This window comes from Anneissia japonica, unplaced genomic scaffold (genome assembly GCF_011630105.1).
Source record: "Anneissia japonica isolate Jap-2015-1 unplaced genomic scaffold, ASM1163010v1 scaffold407_len587689_cov185, whole genome shotgun sequence".
Classification (NCBI taxonomy): Eukaryota; Metazoa; Echinodermata; class Crinoidea; order Comatulida; family Comatulidae; genus Anneissia; species Anneissia japonica.
Genome location: NW_022686478.1, coordinates 301,142 through 318,824, shown reverse-complemented (window position 1 = coordinate 318,824; position 17,683 = coordinate 301,142). Strand labels below are relative to the sequence as shown.

Below are 17,683 nucleotides of genomic sequence, written 5' to 3'. Positions count from 1 at the left end.
CATCATGCATGCCTAACCATGCCGTAAATATGCAGGGGCCTAGGCCTAACATTTGTCGTAAAATCTAAAAGTGTGTGGCCAGTATCAGTTACAGCATTAGCGAACCATTAAGGCAAAATTCTCAAGTTTAATTTCCAATCAATTTGTTATAGTTTACTGGGAATTATGATGATCTTTACAGCAATAACACGGACGGCTGCAATAGCAATCTCCTTGTAAAACACCGCTGCGCCAGTCGATTATTTGTATCCAACACCCAAGTTAGGTCACATGACGCCCATCGCCGAATCCCTCTATTGAATGCCGACATTTAATCTTTATCATAATAAAAGCTGCTTGAGACTTTGGTCCGAAAAGTGGTTATGTGCTGTATTACCTGTGGCGTACCTACAGTAGATCCCCAAGTCGTCCCTCTACTGAAAATGCTTGAAGCACCCCCTCATAGTGTATTACTTATTTTGGAAGCTAGCACTCCTCACTTATCAATGTTCACCTTTGTGCCCTCATTTCCAGACTCCTATACTAGATACGCTACTCTGTTACTATGTTTTCATGGCACTTTTATTTTGCTAATCATGTGAATGTGATAGGCCTACCATCACAAATGGACACCCAAGACACTATTGATAATACAGTAATACAAACATGACAATCATGTCATAAATTTACAAAGATGGGCTACTGTAGTTTGTGGGAGTCCGTCCCAATTTCCTAGAGATTCCTGTGACTCACTCCTGACAAGATAATCTCTTGCTCTTGTGTGAAGAATGTACTGCAATTTTTAGCATGCACAGGTTGCCCATGGTTTGCATAGCTTAAATGTATTCGAAAGAAAAGTGCGCAGCCTTCCAACTGAAACAAATAAGGGAAACGATGGAAACAAACCAGAGATCAAAGGTCTGAAGGCCCCATCCCCACCTCCCCCTCCCCCTTGAAAGAAAAAGAAATTATTGATCACCCTAAACACCTCAGAGGTTATTTCCGGCAATCTAGAAAACAAAAACTTCTTACATACCTCCCTCATGGAAGTAGACCTTTGTTTGATCACAGTATTACAGGAGACTGCTGTTTCCAGAGGATTTACGACTCCAAAAAGAATAGTACTTTAACGTAGGACAACTGACAACAATGCACTATATTCTGTTCCTTTTTTCAAGTAAACAAGGTAATACTATGGACCTTTACCTCCACTTTCTTTCCTGAAACACAATTTCCAAAGATGTATTTTCATGTCATTGTTATTTGGAATGTTCTTAAGGAAGTGCACTTCAAAATTATACTGCAGCTATTGGTAAGAACTTGTAATAGTTTCCGGGCCAATTAGTAATGAATAATAATGCCAATTCTTATTCTTTGTAGACCGTTTATTGGCGAAGAGTTTTAGTGCGCGTACTAACAAATCATTATAATACACAAAGTAATCACTGAACAACCGGCCAATGCAACCAGCAGTTTGATTTACGAATATACTGTATAGCAACCATTCTACAATGAATGAATGAATGTTTGATTAAAGGGCCATAGTAAAGGTGATGGATTTCACAAATATCTTATTCAATTATATTCAAGTAATTTCGTAAAATATAGAAAATGGAAGCCTTAGGAGCCATTATTTCCTGAAAATATTGCCTAAAGCCAGTAGGGCTGAAGGCAATTTTTACAGGAAATAATGGTTCCTTCTGCTATTAGATTTTTCCTATAGTGTACTCAAAACCTGACTACTGTATATAGTAATTGCTTATTTATACTGTATGTGCCCATGGTCGCTGTGAAGTTATACTGTTAATACACCCAAATATGGGCATATTTTGTCACATAACATTTAGTGTGGACAGACTTTTATATAGTTAATGTTATGCTCCTGAATTATTCTTACAGTTGTTCATTTTTTAATAATTATGTGGTAGTTTAGGTTGACTGAACAAACAAGACAACGACAACCATAACGTTCCAGGTTCTTTTAATCGTCAATGTTTAAGAGATTCACGATCACCAAAAATATCAATCACATCGACACAACAAACAAAAACCCATGTAAAACAGCAGAATTACAGTCTCAATACATACATCATTATTGCATCATACATTTGTAACTCATGTACAGCATTACTACACAATACCATTACAACAATTAATCATTTAACAATATTACCTAACCATTACAATATCAATGCATAGTTACATAACAATGTGCACCTGGATTTAAACAAAAACTAACTTTGGAGGAACACAACCATTGTTAGCCGCCTACAAACCATACAACAGTATTCAATCTAGGAATGAACCATTATAATTGTTAGCGATGTAAAGATAACGAAAATATAAAATGAGTCCAATAATACACTACAGCTTCACACAGCTGTACCATTGCGGCATGCATACCTATCATCTACTAACACCATTTCTTGGTTGCAAACATGAGAAATACTACCTACACTGATACTCGAATCAATTATAAATAAATCAAAATCAAACATCGCTAAAGATATCGCAATGTATAGCGTTACTATTATCAATATACAACATCAATATAACAATTCATTAACATACCTGCAAACTTATTTAAGTTTATGTTACAGTAAAGTAAGTTTACAGTACAGTAACGATGGATGTGTTCAACAGCTAGCAACCATGTGAAAACCACTATATACCCAGACAAGCAAGATCATTACGCGCATACAGTATTACGTATCATTCAGGCAGCTTAAGTACCTGGATGCAATACTTCGTGGTGCAATTACTACGCGCCAAGAAAGAGGTCAACATGTTTACTCGCTCTTCCACAATTATTTTGGTATTTTTTGTTAAAGTGCTATGTATGCAAGGATTTACTGAACACTAGGGCAAGTGCTGCTGATTTGAAATGAGTCATTTCAAAAATATATAATGTATACCATTCCTTTGGTAAGCCTACCTTGGATATAAGGCCACCCCCTACTTTATGCCTAATTTTATATACCAGCCTTCAACGGGCAAAAGCAGGGGTTTCCCTTAAGGTTTTTTTTAACTAGCCAAGTGGACCAGTGAATTAATATTTTTACTGGTCCTCAATCCCTTTCACTAGCCAGGGGCGGATCCAGAGATGTCCAAAAGGGGGGGGGGCAAAATTTGGGCTGATCGAGACAACAATGTCCTAGGGGGTCCGGGGATGTCCCCGCAAAATTTTTGTGTTCTAGTCGCCCAAAAATAACATTTGAGGCGTTGTGGGCTATCATTTTTTTTCTTTTTCTTTTTTTACCTCCCAAAAGTGGGGGCCGGGCCGTGCCGTCTCCTCCCTAACTAGCCACTATCTTGCCAACTTCGGAAGGCCCAAATACCATATTTTTGACATTCTAATCATGCTGCCCCGTCCCCCCCCCCACCGATGAAGTAACACTGACAGATACAGAAAAATCTTTCTGTTGTCTCTGTATGGGAAATTATGCCGCGAAATATAAATACAGGAATCTATTTGTATGTACAATACGATGTTCACTACGATGTTCAGTTTTCCGGAAAGATCGGTTTGTGGAACATTTCTATTGAATCGTTTCCGAATAAGGCAGGCCAGTTAGGGCCTAGCCTAGGCCTAGACGCTAAAAATAGGCTTAGCAGCATAGGCTAGCCCAGTGAATTCGGTATGACTAGCCTACGAAAAAAGTTAACATTTAACATATATTCTGTAATACGTACAGTACCTGTTGTTTAGCTGTAGTGTACAGCAAATTGTATTACTGTACCAATAAAATGAATGCTTTTATATTTTTTTTACGTGCATTTTCGGTCTGACATTTTTTTCTAATTAAACTGTAAACACAACACATTCTTCGTTGTCACGACGATGCGACTTGTTGTAAATATCAGGTCGCGCCTCATAAACTCTGCCCGCTAATTGGTTAATTTTTTTCGTGGGGTCATGTTGCTGGGCAAAAATCCCATGTGCTTGGCTGTGGTGACGTCAGATCGCCCAAAGTTTCATAGTGCGTGACAGCTTGCTGACAGAGGAACAAGCTAGTGTAAACCGATAAATTTTTAATTAAACAAATTTATTAAAATGATTAAGAAACCCTCGTGGTTTTGTTTTATTTTAGAGTAAAATCTAAAAATAAATCTAACAAATTAAAATTTAATTCTCTGCAAATTCCCTCCGTAATTAGCAATGTTTTTGGGGAATGTGAGTGTAATTTACATGTTGACTGATATATGAATCTAATGACATACCAAATCCGAATTAAACGTCTACTGAAAAAGAGCCGTCGTAGAAACAATTGCTATCCAACTCCGTGCTTTATCTAACATTTTACTGGCGTGTCGTTTTAATTAATAGATAATGGCAATGCTATTGGGACTGTACAAACGGTTCATTTCGTCTTTAAATCGTTGCGTTGTTTATTAACTTTTTGTCCCACGTTGCATTGTGGGATGGATACATGACATGGATGTTTTAACTTCACGGCGTTCACACAGACGGAAATCAACTTCTCCTTGTCGCTATACATGCGGAGAAGGTGATTTCCCTCTGTACGTCAAGCCTAGCCATGGATTCCTCTCTATGGTCTAGGCTAGTGCGTGATGTTCACCGGTTCGCCTTGAATGACTGAGACCATGCTGAGACCGAGGCTGTTCGTAGCGGACATTAACATGACAATAAACAGAAAATAGCGATCTTGTTCACATTATCTGTGTGAAATATTTTGTAAAGACATCGTTAAGAGGTGAATGATGAAAGCTTTAGGTATTTTGACAGACTTTCATTGACATTTTAACTGGTCACGCGGACTTGTTATTGGGATAATTAACAGGTCCGCCATGCATTTTACTAGCCATTGGCCGGCGGACCAGCGTTATTTCGAACCCTGCAAAAGGGTACGACTTTTACGAATATTAGGGCGGTTTCGCATGCGAACGCGTACGGTTAGTGTGACGGATATGTCATCATTTTGACGTCATACACCGGATGCTATCCGCTAAACGTGTGGACGACACACATATCTTACTCACTACACGTAAGTGAAAAACTAGTAGGGAAATTTTGGATTTCCAGTAGGATCTTAGTTTATTTTTTTACATTTTACGTTAGTGTAAATAATAAATTTATCGTTAAATAAGTATGTGCCATTTTTGTAACATTTGAAGACAGCAAATTAAGATAGGATGCGTCTTATTTTGGGGTATCAAAACGTTGGTGCTTTGACCTTGGTGGGTGTCGGGATTTTGTGTAGGCCTAGCCTACAGTACTTCTAAGGGGCCTCATTGCAGCAAACACTTTTGGGTCATAAAAAATATTAATAGCCAACACTTCTGGGCAACAAAGGAAGTATTTTTCGGCTACAATTTTCTATTTTAATTTCTAAAACCTTATATATACTAATAAAACTTTGAGAAGCACGATGAGAGAAGAGAATAGAATAAATAGTACTAGTAGGCCTAAAGTAAGGCCCTAGGCCTAGGCTACGCTTGAATTGCAAAAACACAGAATAGCTCTATGAAAAGTTACGGATAGCTAAACATATGCGTGCACACATTCGTTGGCGTGCAAAACCTCTCTATTCTCAGAAATAAACATCAAATATTGGCTTTGAATTAGCAATGTACTGAAAAATTGCCATCTGATTAAAAAGGAGATACCCCAGGTATAACCCCACCCTAAAAAATTAGCCCAATTTTGTGTGCAAGGAGGAGGGGAGTGGGTGTCGACTTATACTACCAGAGGAACTACGATAATTATTACTGTATCACATAGATCTATGCTTGCTTTAAATTTACTGACATACTTGTCACCAATTGAAAAAACAAATTAATTGGAGTAACTGACTTTTGTATAGGCTCTAAATATTAAAATGTAGATGTTAAATTTAATATAATTGAAATTACTTTCAATTTTGAGTGCTGCTTTTAAGTTGACATATGATATAAACAATTTAATAGTGACTTTATATTCTTTACAAGTTCAATACATGTAACACTCTAATACATGTCCTTGGACAACACTTAACTTCACAATGTCTAAATATAGTCAACGGGCCATGTTCTACTTAATTCTTATAAGTGTACATATAAATAGCAGTTTTTATTATTATTAAACTTTAACACCCTACTGTACTTCCATAAAGAGATACAGTATATCCAGGACTTTCTTTAAATAGAGAGCTCAAAATATATATTTTTTATAAAATTCTTAATTCAGATTTAAAAAAGTCAGAGACCAATTTCTCATGAACTATTAATATATATGTATCAAGGCATTTGTCTCTATTTCTATCATTACAAGCAGGCCTACAACAAATATACTGTACTTTAACAATATACTGTACTGTTTTGTTACAGTTAAATTCATGGAAAACAAGCTGACTACAGTATAATAATTTTATAAAATGCACCAATTTTGAATAAACACCTTTTGCAAATTAGCGCCACACTGCCACTAACAAATTTTAAGATGGCATTTACTATGTTGTTTTCGGTATCCTTTAAGTTTCAATAGATTATACAATGGACAATACTTGCATTTTAATCACATCAGTGAAAATTCTATTTGGAACATTCATACCAAGAAAATATTGCACCCTTAACGAAGTCATTAATGTATTAAAATAACAAACAAATATTTTTTTCTCTGAATCTAGGTCAAACTTAACCCTGGATATTGGTTCAAGGGCAGCCTACATAAAGGTATCTTAATACCACATGCTATGTTTACTTTACAACAAAAACATTCCTTTTGATAAATCACAAGATTGCAAACATATTTTACGATTTTTACAATTTAATTATCATTGTTTGAATTTAATAATTGAAATTTAATTTGAATTAATTGTGGCATGGTCACACTAAATCAGTCGCTTGTTGGAAATTCAAATTTCAAGATAATACATTATTATTATTCAGACTTAAGGTATGTCTTTACAATGGTGAAAATATTATGTCAATCTGAATTTTCGTTATAAAAGTTATAGAAGTTTAAACATACCTACGTTTTTTAGAAACCCAAAACATGTTTTCGAGAAAACACGTTCAAAGTTTACCGAAGCTCTGAGACGCTGTGACAGTGCAGAGACGTTCCTTGTTCCATGGAATAGCTGAATACCCAACTTAGCAACAGGGGCTAGAGTTAAACAGTGTTTTTGAAATTTACCCCAAGTATAGAAAAAAGCATTCATACACACAAAGATTTTTGTTTGAATCCCAAAACAGTTTTGGAAGTTAAGGCTGAATTCAGACAAAAACACTTACACTCAACAGCGTACCCTAGTACGCTAAGCTAAAACCTAACCAACAACGGGAAGTTGACATTGCCAAAGGTTTTCATATTCCACAATATTGTCAAATTGTACAAAAATAAGAACCACTAGGCCTAGCTTGGCTACAATGACGCTATGGCATTGTGGATCAATCGTAACTGTTCTCATGCTCAGTATACAGTAATGATGTCATTGTGCGACTGCCTAATCACAGAAATTGCTTCAGCATCGTCGTCAAGGAAAAATCAAAATTGTTTACACTATACAAAATTGTACAGTAATAGGTTAGATTAAAGATGTATCTTGACAACTGACCCATGAAACGAAAACTTATAAAATATCCTTTACATTGGTACCAAATATGTAAAGCAGTTTGCTTTCAAAATGGAAATGTGCATGCATTGGAAATGTGCAACTAAACAAGAAAAATGGACCAAGTTTTTTACATTTTACAGTGAGATACCCTCTGTAAATTGTATAACAAGAGGTTCATTTACCATTGAAAATTGAAAAAATGTCAATGTAGCACGTCAATTCTTAGATGCCTTATTGTTAATTTTAAGTGATAAAATAAATTTCAATTTTCTTTGAAAAATTTTCAGCATATAAAGGCTTACGCCTAGGCCAGAATTTCTCCAGTTGACGATATGCGACAAGCGACTGACTTGGTTTGACCGCGCCACAATTGGTCTTGGACTATGGCCTAATTAATGTTACCATTTATAACGAGAAGAGGCTGGCGGCATTGGTACTCACAGTGACAACTGTATCAAAATGGCATGGCTGTTAATCCAATACCAACAGAAAGCCTTGGACTTGAAAAGAATGAATTCAAACTAAAAATTGAAGAAAAAAAATCATAGAAATTCTTTTTTTCTCTTTAAATTTTGTTTTCAAATGTTCTACTTCTATTACATCTATCCACAGGGGAACTAATGTAACACTTTTATACCTTAATAAGTCATGGCAGGATGTTGTGAGGGGCGACCTCTGCAGACTAAACCTCAACCCACGAGTGGGGGCGCTCTCTGAACATATACCAACCCATGCAAAAAGCGGACAAGAAAACTTGCACTCGGCAGACACTATAAAAAATGCTGATCCAGTGCCGGCAACAAGTTTAATCTTCCCTTAATATTTTCCCTCCAATTAGACACACCATTTTGATGATACGACATAAAATTTTAAAAAAAAGTATATTTATGTGTATACTTGTTCTGGCACACGGAAAGGAACCTAAAAGAAAGGTCTGGCAGTCAACGTGTTAAACCATGGATCTATTAATTAATAGGTCCATGATTAAACCTGTACTCTTCTAAAACCTGTTACAATAGATACACAGGCTTACAAATATTGTTGGTTTAATTAAATTCTTGATGTTCTACTTTTATACTGATAATGATCTCCCATGGGTACCAATCCAAATATTCATGGAGTATCAATCAAATTAACATTGTCTCTTCTTACTACTAATTGGGTCTAATTGGCCGCAGATAAACTTCTCAATCAATGCAAACAAAATTGCATTGACTCATAATTGCAAGAGATTGGTTCACAATGGAACCAACAGAAACATACCCAGTGTGTGTTACTGTAACTACTCATTCAACCCGAATTTCATGTTAACTGACTAGTGCACATTGAAAATAAAGAGATTTTGTGAACTATACTATACAATAGATCATATTGTAGTTACTTTGATTAGAAATACAAATTGTTTATTTTTGCGCATGAACACCGACATCTCATTGAATAGGAGTCATCATTCATAAATTGGCAACTGTTGCGTGGTTGGGACTATTTTCACCTTTAACAATTACAAACATGACAAATGGATTCATTTTGAATCAGTCTACAAATTTCAATTTTTCAACATTACTCCTCACTGTATAGATGATTCGGATAATAATACTAAAAATAATTGAAGACAAGTCCACTCAAGACCCTTTCAGATAATTTAGAACACCTACATGTAGTAGGAAAGTATAATACATACTCCAAGTACTGAAATACACGCCATCGTGTTGGGATTCAATATTTCGACATTAATTATGTCATCATCAGGAATGAAAAATTATCCATATTAGCAAGCTTATATGCACTAGTACCAAAAGTGTTTAACCAATCAAAACAAAAATGATACTGTCATGTTATGTGTTGATTACAGTACTCGCGCGAATAAGCGCCCGGGCGCTTAAAATATTGTTATCACTTTCTGAGGGGCGCTTATTCAAACGGGGCGCTTATTTAAACGGCGCTTATGAAAACCTGTCTCTTATACACATCTAGATGTGTATAAGAGACAGGGAGTACACAATCTGTGGGCTCTAGAAACTAAACTACGAATCCAGGAGATCTTATGGTTCCATGGAGCAAAGCTATCATAATGGACATATTGACCTGTATGTGTATTTTTACGATATATACTCATGCTTTCTACACTGTTGTTAAATTGTAAATCCAGAAAGTGTAGTACCCTACATGTAGTACCCTAGTAATATTGCCGTAATACAGTAAAGGCTACCAGCTTGGTTTGTCTGAATGGTTGAACTGGATATTTACGACAACCAAGACGGCGTGCACATTGAATTGTTCAAGCATAACCACATGGTTAAAGTTCATGGGTGTGCAGTGGTATTAAAATTTTGGAAATGCCAATATTAATATTCAAGTCAGACCCTTTCACACAGAAATCATCAGATTACTGCAATACTGTAGTATTGTGTGAACAGTTTTAGGTCGGTAATCGATACCGGCATGTTATCACAACTTTGCGGCAATCTATCTGAAACTGGCTTCAGATTCTATCGTTTTATGAAGATAAACTGGCTATTAGTCCTGACAATTAGGGGCAAAAGCCCTTAAAGAAATTTAGATGACACTACTGCAGGCTGGATAATAATGAACTCTTCATCATGGCTTTGCAAACAGCATCATAAACTCAAACAAACCTTGAAAATACTGATTGCAGAAAAGTTTGTGGCAACACTGTATGTACACTCTGCACAATGGTAGAATTGTGATCTTATAATTAATGTTTGTATAAAATTCAGCTAGAAAATGACACTCTATTGTTTGTTGGCAGTGAATGGAATCACTGGATTGATTGTCAATCACTGCATCACTAAATTAAAAATGTTTAACAAAAGAACAAAACAAACTCTCAAAAACTACACCAATATGAACCAAGTTCACTGCATGCTAAACATTCAATAAAATAATATTCATCATGAGGATAGAATTCTTTCTAAAAAAGAGGATTAAAAATCAGTCTACAAAACCAAACCACCAACAGGGTGATAAAGATCTACTGTATAACAATGTGTTCTGAAAAAAAACCTACAGGTATGGTATGTCACTGACCTTTATTTTAGGAGGCCTTTTTTTTCCTTTCAAACATGCTACAATATAAAACCAGAGGTGACGGAACTAGGGGGTGTTATGTTATGTGTGACCGGAAATGGTCTGCAGTCAGTTGGTTGTTACCATGCGCCAGTGATGTTGGAGTATATAGTACAGCAAATTATATAGGCCTAATGAATGAATAAATTTCGGAGTTTGTAGGGTAGTGAAATGATTATTTCACATTTTAAGTGCTCCCTAAATTCATAAGTGTAAGATAAATTACGGTGATTAATTTAATTAGCGAAGATATGGAGACAATTATTTCGAATCCCTCTTTCCAAGAGGGGATGCAAATGCAAACGCCACGGTACTCATTTTCACAAAGAAATACACACAACTGGTTAGCTAACAATTATGTCAATGTTACATGAACACCTGGGAAGGAAGGTGCAATCACGTTGTTACCTAGCAAACGTCTGTACTGTATGGGGGAGGGGCTGCTGATGTACTGTGTAGCGGGGGACGATGAGGCATAAGACTAGGCCTAGGCCTAACTAAGACAGTGGAATTATATGTGATAGAAAGTACACTTTCGGAAGAAATAAATTAAAATAAGAAAAAAAAATAACTATAAGAATAATTCATTTGCAGAGGTACCTTATTTAAGTATACAATGCTAACAATGCGGCTCTTGTAGCCCTGGCTTGGGCAAGGCATCCATGTGCAAAGCAGTGGTTTTTTTTTGTCCATGAAAAAAGCACGCCGGGAAAGTTTGCCTTACCAGGAAAAGGTGACGTATCTAGCTTATGACGTATGCATGCTAAATAATGTGAGTGTGATGTCACCAAAATATGAATATTTTCTATTATAACCAAAATACTAATAACTACAAAGTTTCTGGGCGTAAATTCCCTAAATTGAATAAAGGTTGCTCAATCTCCTTGCCATACAAATTACAGCTCCCACTGACGTCTCAGTCGAGAAATACAGGTAGCTGAAGTTTTTCTCGCAAATCTGACTACAAAACCATATCCAAATTTCACGTTCCACTTCTGACCCTGAGTTGTGCTTCTCACTCGCCGCTGAGGGCGGCGTTCCGGGAACCCTGCGTCTAGAAGCAGAGCAAGGTGATGCATTCATACAGTATTTTAGCTGCAAAAACTAAAATGATATTTTAAAATTAAATTTATTATTTTTTTTATTTATAATTGTTGTTGTTGTTGTTGTCGTCGTTATTATTACTGTTATTATTAAACTTGAAGTAACAGTACATATTGTTGTTTTTATTTAAATTTTGATTCGTAATTGTGGTTTAATCCAATGTTGAGTGGAACAAAACACAAAGTCTTGTTTTGAAATTCAAGAATTCATTAAAGTTTCAATTTTCATCCCTTTTAAAAAAATACACCTCATAGACCTATTCTCTGATAACCGAAATCCCATGTGGATACTTTGTTTGTAAAAATCAATGGTGGCTCCAGAAACTTGCCGACAGGGGGTCCGAAGTGTCCGACGGAGGGGTCCGAACTAAGGCGACAACGAAGCGTCGGTCGACGGCGGGAAATACCAAGTTCATTGGGAGAGTTTTATGGCTTAATTTGGTCCTAAATGTACTTTTAAACCACAATATTAGAATAGTGTTATTTGTATCTAGGCCAATTATTATTTCTTTTAAATTTTTGATCCAACTACATGGGCGCACAGACACATGCTCCCGCTGGCAGCCTATTCTTGTACTTGGTTAGTGGTGATTTTAAATTAACCTTTAAACACATTCAGTATAAAAAAGTATAGCTGTTTATAACAAATTTAAAATATAGTAATCTGTTGATTTGTGTTTTCCAGTGGAAAACAGTCCATATTAACATCGGAATCCTGTATCATCTCTTCCCAGATGTCAGCCGCACTCACTGAAGTGTTACGATCCACTTACCTACTACATACTGAATACTCTGCTGCTCCTTTCACTTTATTGTACATACGTAATTTGAATGATGAATTCTCACATGTGTTGCTTTTGTAGCGTGACAAGTCCTCGTCCAATATTTTGCAGACTTGTGCTATTGTAAAATTGTTCTTTGATATTTTAATGGACATTCAGTAAATAGGAACTCAAAATATGCCAATAACGGTAAGACATTTAAAAGAATGGTGCTACAGTATACTTCTTCCAAAGCTTTGCAGGCATCTGGACAATAAATCAGCACAAAATTGTTGTCCTTACTCAAATTAGTATATGATGATCATATGAGTGAGTACTACTGTATATGTAAAGTTTTCTCTTTCTTCTCTTTATCATAATTCTGTGCCTGGCCAGTTAAAGCCCCATTCCCGGCAAAATTTCACTAAAAATTGACTTTTTTTAGAAAATATGCATTTGCATTACTCCAATTATTATAAATCATGGAAAAATATTGGCATGAATTTTAGTTTTACACAAAAGAATTAAAAAAAAAAGAGAAATACAGACTATTTCTCATAAAATATTACCATTTTCTGGACGAATTCATCGTTACTAGGCAAATTCAGAGGTTGTAGATCGCATCCACTGGAATACTCTCGCTTTTATGTATACTTTATACAGTCAATAAAGTGCGCCCTCTCTAATGAGATTAGTTTTTGTACTTCGCATCTCGCACAATGCGGTGGCTCGGTTAAGCTGAGATGTTTAAGTAAGTGTCAAAATCTCAGTCAGAATCAGTTTTTTAACAAATTTGAAATAATTCCTATGAAATATTATATTCACAAGTGTCAATACTAGCAACGGAAAATACCATGTCGGCCGTTTTTATGTGTGATAACAGAACCTAAATTGAGGTAAGGCTAGGCCTAGCCTAGCAGCGTTGGATAGGCTAATGTTTTCGGTGCCTACGATATTTCTTCTCACGACCTATCGCAAAATCAACATGAAAAATTCATCCGCATTTATTTTTTGTGTGGAACACAAAAAAAATCAAATTTCAGTCTTTTTTTACATTTTTTCATTCTTAGGAATGTCTAAATTCAGTTAAACTAGCAATTCCGTATTATATTTATAAATCTTTATAACATTATACAAAAATTAGATTTTTCTTAAAAACTGAAATTTTGCCGGGAATAGGGCTTTAAGTCCTAGCAGATAGACAGGATTATGCCTAGCCCTAGCTAGCCTTAGACAGAGGCTGTTCAGATGTTGTATGGTTTTCCTCTCATGAATAAAATTTCGGCCTTTTTCAATTCGCAAAAGTTTCATGTTGCGTAAACGGCCCACGTTATCAATTCGCGAAAATTACTGGTTTTACAGTACTAAAAATGTTTTAGATGAGGCTACAAAAAAACTTGCAAATATTTAGTAATTATAGCAAACATATTATCAATGAGCACTTTCAAACGCTATGGAATAAAAATGACAACACTAACATTTATAATATTAGCCTTACTTGTCCTATTACTCTATTGTATAAACTCAAATAGAAGCCCAATGGGCTTAATCTCCAGAGAAAGCCCATCTCAAATCAAAGTCCTACATCCCTCTTTAGTTTGCAAAAGTAGTCTCAAAAAGAAGCCAATGCTATCTTAAAAAGAAGCCCAAGCAAAAAAGACCAGGCTTCTATTTGAGGATTTACGGTTGCAATCTCGTACTGTTCATTGTTGTTGTAGTGTTCTACAATATTAAAAGGACGTACTGTATGTACTGTAGTTTATGACTGGCTTAGATTTTTTCTCAACCATCATCTGCTGACAGTGCAAGATATGAGCTGTTCTTGGTTGAAGTTTTAATAGGAAGGAGCAGGATGGAAGGGGACGTCATACAGAAAAGTATAACCCTAATTTGGATGAATGCCAATCCACAATCCACTGATTACAGTATGTACAGTAGCTGAAACTTTTCTGTCAGAAATTAGCACAAAAAAATACTTACAGTAGTGGAAAAGGGCTTTAGTTCTGTATTCTTAATTATCACACCATTCTACCCCAACACTCTCCCCCTCCCCCAGCCAAATAAAAAAGGAAAACCAGTGTATGCCCTTGACTGAACTCTCTGGATAACACATATAAATAAAAGTGGCATTGTTCTGACAACTTTTTGCAAATCCAAGGTGCTGATTGGTGGCGCTGGCTTAATATTAACACTCTGACCGCCTGGGGTTTGAAAAAATAGTATCTGCCACCACCAGACTTTTTAGCAAATTTGAACACTTTTCTGAAGCTCGTTGAGAGTGCATGTGTGATCAGATTGACATGTAGTGAATACTACAAGAACTACAAACATTTTAGCTTTACAATGGTACCAAACACTTTATTCTAATCACAACTGTGACTCGTTAAACAGTAAAATGAAAATGACTCACTTTTGGAGATACGCAATTTTGCACAACGAAGCTGAGAAAATCACGATTTTATGAAAGTAAATCAATACCACTTTAGGCTAATGTAAATAACAAAGAGTGAAATACTTACGGTCCAGACTGAATATAGTGTTCAAACTGTAGTACACCGGTAATTACCCCATCTATCAGATTCCGTAAAAAAACCTGAAACACGAAGATCTCCATGTTTGCCGGTGAAGCATTGCGTTACCAAATACAGAGATCTCCGTGATTGGTGGGCAGAGTGTTACATTAACTTTCACTTAAGGCTGCCATCTTGTATGGGAAGGGGGTGGGGGTGGGGGAATAACCATTCTCAAAAGTATAGGGGATGCCCTAACATACAGTAGTATCATTGGGCTCGCTCCCTAGGTTAGGTCATATATCTAGCTGTGTTTTCCTAGATCTTTAAGTTGTACCAAACAAGTTTATATTTTTCTATTTACTACCGGATTCTGTATAATTAGGCTAGTAATTAGCTTACCTTGGTATTGTTTGAAAGACAGAGAAACACCCTAAAAGAAACAAATAGGATACCATACAGTATAAGTAAAAAATATATTATGGTTAACATGGCTAGGTGTCCTATCTACCTAGGCTAGCCTGGAATAAATGAAAAGGGGCGGATTCAGAGATGTCCAAAGGGGGGGGGGGGCAGAAGGGGATCGATCTAGATTCACTTTTATTAGACGCCTAAAAATAACATCCGAGGCGTTTTGGCTATCAATTTTTCTTCTTATTTCTTAATTTCCCATGCAATAATCAGGGGCGGATCCAGAGATGTCCAAAAAAAAGGGGGGGGGGGGCGCCGAAAGTTGGGCCCGAGACAACACTGTACTGGGGGTCCATGAAAATTTTGTGTTCTAGACGCCCGAAAATAACATCTGAGGTGTTCTGGGCTGTTATTCTTTTCTTTTTCTCCCCAAAGGGGAAATCCGTCCAACCTGCCCATCACCTTTACCCCCACCCCCCCTGTTGAACTAGGTATTTGAATGAAGAGATGACGTGTCCCTCTGCATTGCTTGCTAAAAAGAGGTGCCTCCTCAATCATGAATGGACAGTTACTGTATCGGTGCAATACTCTTTGTATCAAAATGCCCGATCCAATCAATGTACAGGTAATGGAAAACATACAAATTTCTTCCCTCTCGCTCGTACTTCTAAACGTTTTGTAGGCATGTACCACAACAACGAATTCCTTCTATTAGCATTCACGAATAACATGTGTTGGTATTTATGAATTTACAAATATCCCGCTAAGCAGTACTTCAACATCCCAAAAGAAAAAGGTTCGAGGAGGCACCAGACCATGTCGGGACCGAATCGTGTGTCGATCGAGACACTGCCCTGCTTGCTCTAACACAGCAATTCAACTAGAAAATGCAGACTTACATCAGAAAATGCCATACTGAAAATTGCAGCTAGTGATAACGTAACATCCACAAGACTGTAATAATACAATACTCCGGAACAGACTTACCAGCCAACTCCAGCTACTTTTTGGCCTAGATTGTGGCGATGTATCCGCCTGCTCTTGGCTTGCTCACTGTCCTTTTCCGATCGAAAAACACAGTTCGGTGGTTGGATTCGTTCATTGTGAGTGCGGGTGTTAATTTTTTTTTTTTGAGGGGTCTACAGTTTGAAAAAAATTAGCTATGTACCTCTGAAAAGTGTCGGGAACAAAATGGCCACCGAAAATAAAAATCAGATCTGGCTCTAGCTACAGTGAAGAATTTGGTTTTATTTATTTCACTATACAGTATTTGGCAGTACGACTTAACAATACACTGGAATGCAGGGCCGGTGGAACGTTTTTCAAAGTTGGGGGGGGGGGGGCACTTAAGATAAATGGGAATATGAATCATGCAGATCTGGCATCAAACCTAGGTGGTGGGGTCAACATTCCTCCCCCGGGAAAATTTTGATTTCTAGATGGCGGGAAATGACCTTTCTCGACTTTTAAACTAGGTGTCTAATGACTTTGCTCTTCAAAATTCAAGGTTTTCCCACTCTTGAAAACGGTAAGGTAAACTTTCTCATTACAGTAAATGCCTGTTATGTGTGTATACGTACTGTACATTTAAAAAAAAATGAGTAGTTGCATACGTATTCTTTTTTCAATGAATCGATAAGCTCCAAAGAAAAGGGGGTTCGGGGGTTCTTCCCCGGAAAAATTTTGATTCCTAGATGGCGGAAAATGAGCTTTTTCCCGACTCCTGTCCTGAAAAGAAGTGTCTTAATTACTTTTAAGTTCTTCAAAATTCAAGGTTTTCCCCTCTTGAAAACGGTCAGGTAATTTTTTCCTATTGTTATTACAGTAAATAGGCCCAAGGCCTTATGTGTGTATGTATACATACATAAACAATTTTAAAAAATGAGAAGTTGCATACGAATTTTTCATGAATCGATGAATCCCAAAAAGAGAGTGGGTCCGGGGGCTCTCCCCCGGGAAAATTTTGATTCCTAGAAGGCGGGAAATGAGTTTTCCCGACTTCTGAGGTGTCTTTTAATCACTTTTAAGTTCTTCAAAATTCAAGGTATTTCCCTCTTGAAAATTATTATAATGAATCAATGAACCCAAAGAGAAAAGGGAGGTTCAGGTTCTTACCGGGAAAATGTTGATTTCTAAATGGTGGGAAATGAGCTTTCCCGACTTCTGAAGTATCTTTTAGCGACTTTAATTTAAGTTCTTCAAAATTCAAGGTTTTCCCCTCTTGAAAACGGTCAGGTAAATTGTTCCCATTGTTATTACAGTAGATAGGCCTTATG

The 17,683-nt window shown here is 36.6% G+C and overlaps 1 long non-coding RNA gene across 3 annotated transcripts; it reads right to left on the bottom strand.

The window, feature by feature from the left end:
• Positions 1 to 309: 309 nt before the first annotated feature.
• Positions 310 to 16,478, bottom strand: LOC117117122. 3 transcript variants are annotated; one of them, XR_004446861.1, is made up of 4 exons: positions 16,307 to 16,478; positions 15,399 to 15,429; positions 12,499 to 12,625; positions 11,606 to 11,726 (listed from the first exon to the last, which is right to left on the bottom strand). It is a non-coding gene; the product is annotated as an uncharacterized LOC117117122 (long non-coding RNA). The 3 variants fall into 3 exon arrangements; XR_004446862.1 differs by lacking the exons at positions 11,606 to 11,726; positions 12,499 to 12,625 and adding an exon at positions 310 to 1,199; XR_004446860.1 differs by lacking the exons at positions 11,606 to 11,726; positions 12,499 to 12,625 and adding an exon at positions 15,022 to 15,079.
• Positions 16,479 to 17,683: the final 1,205 nt, after the last annotated feature.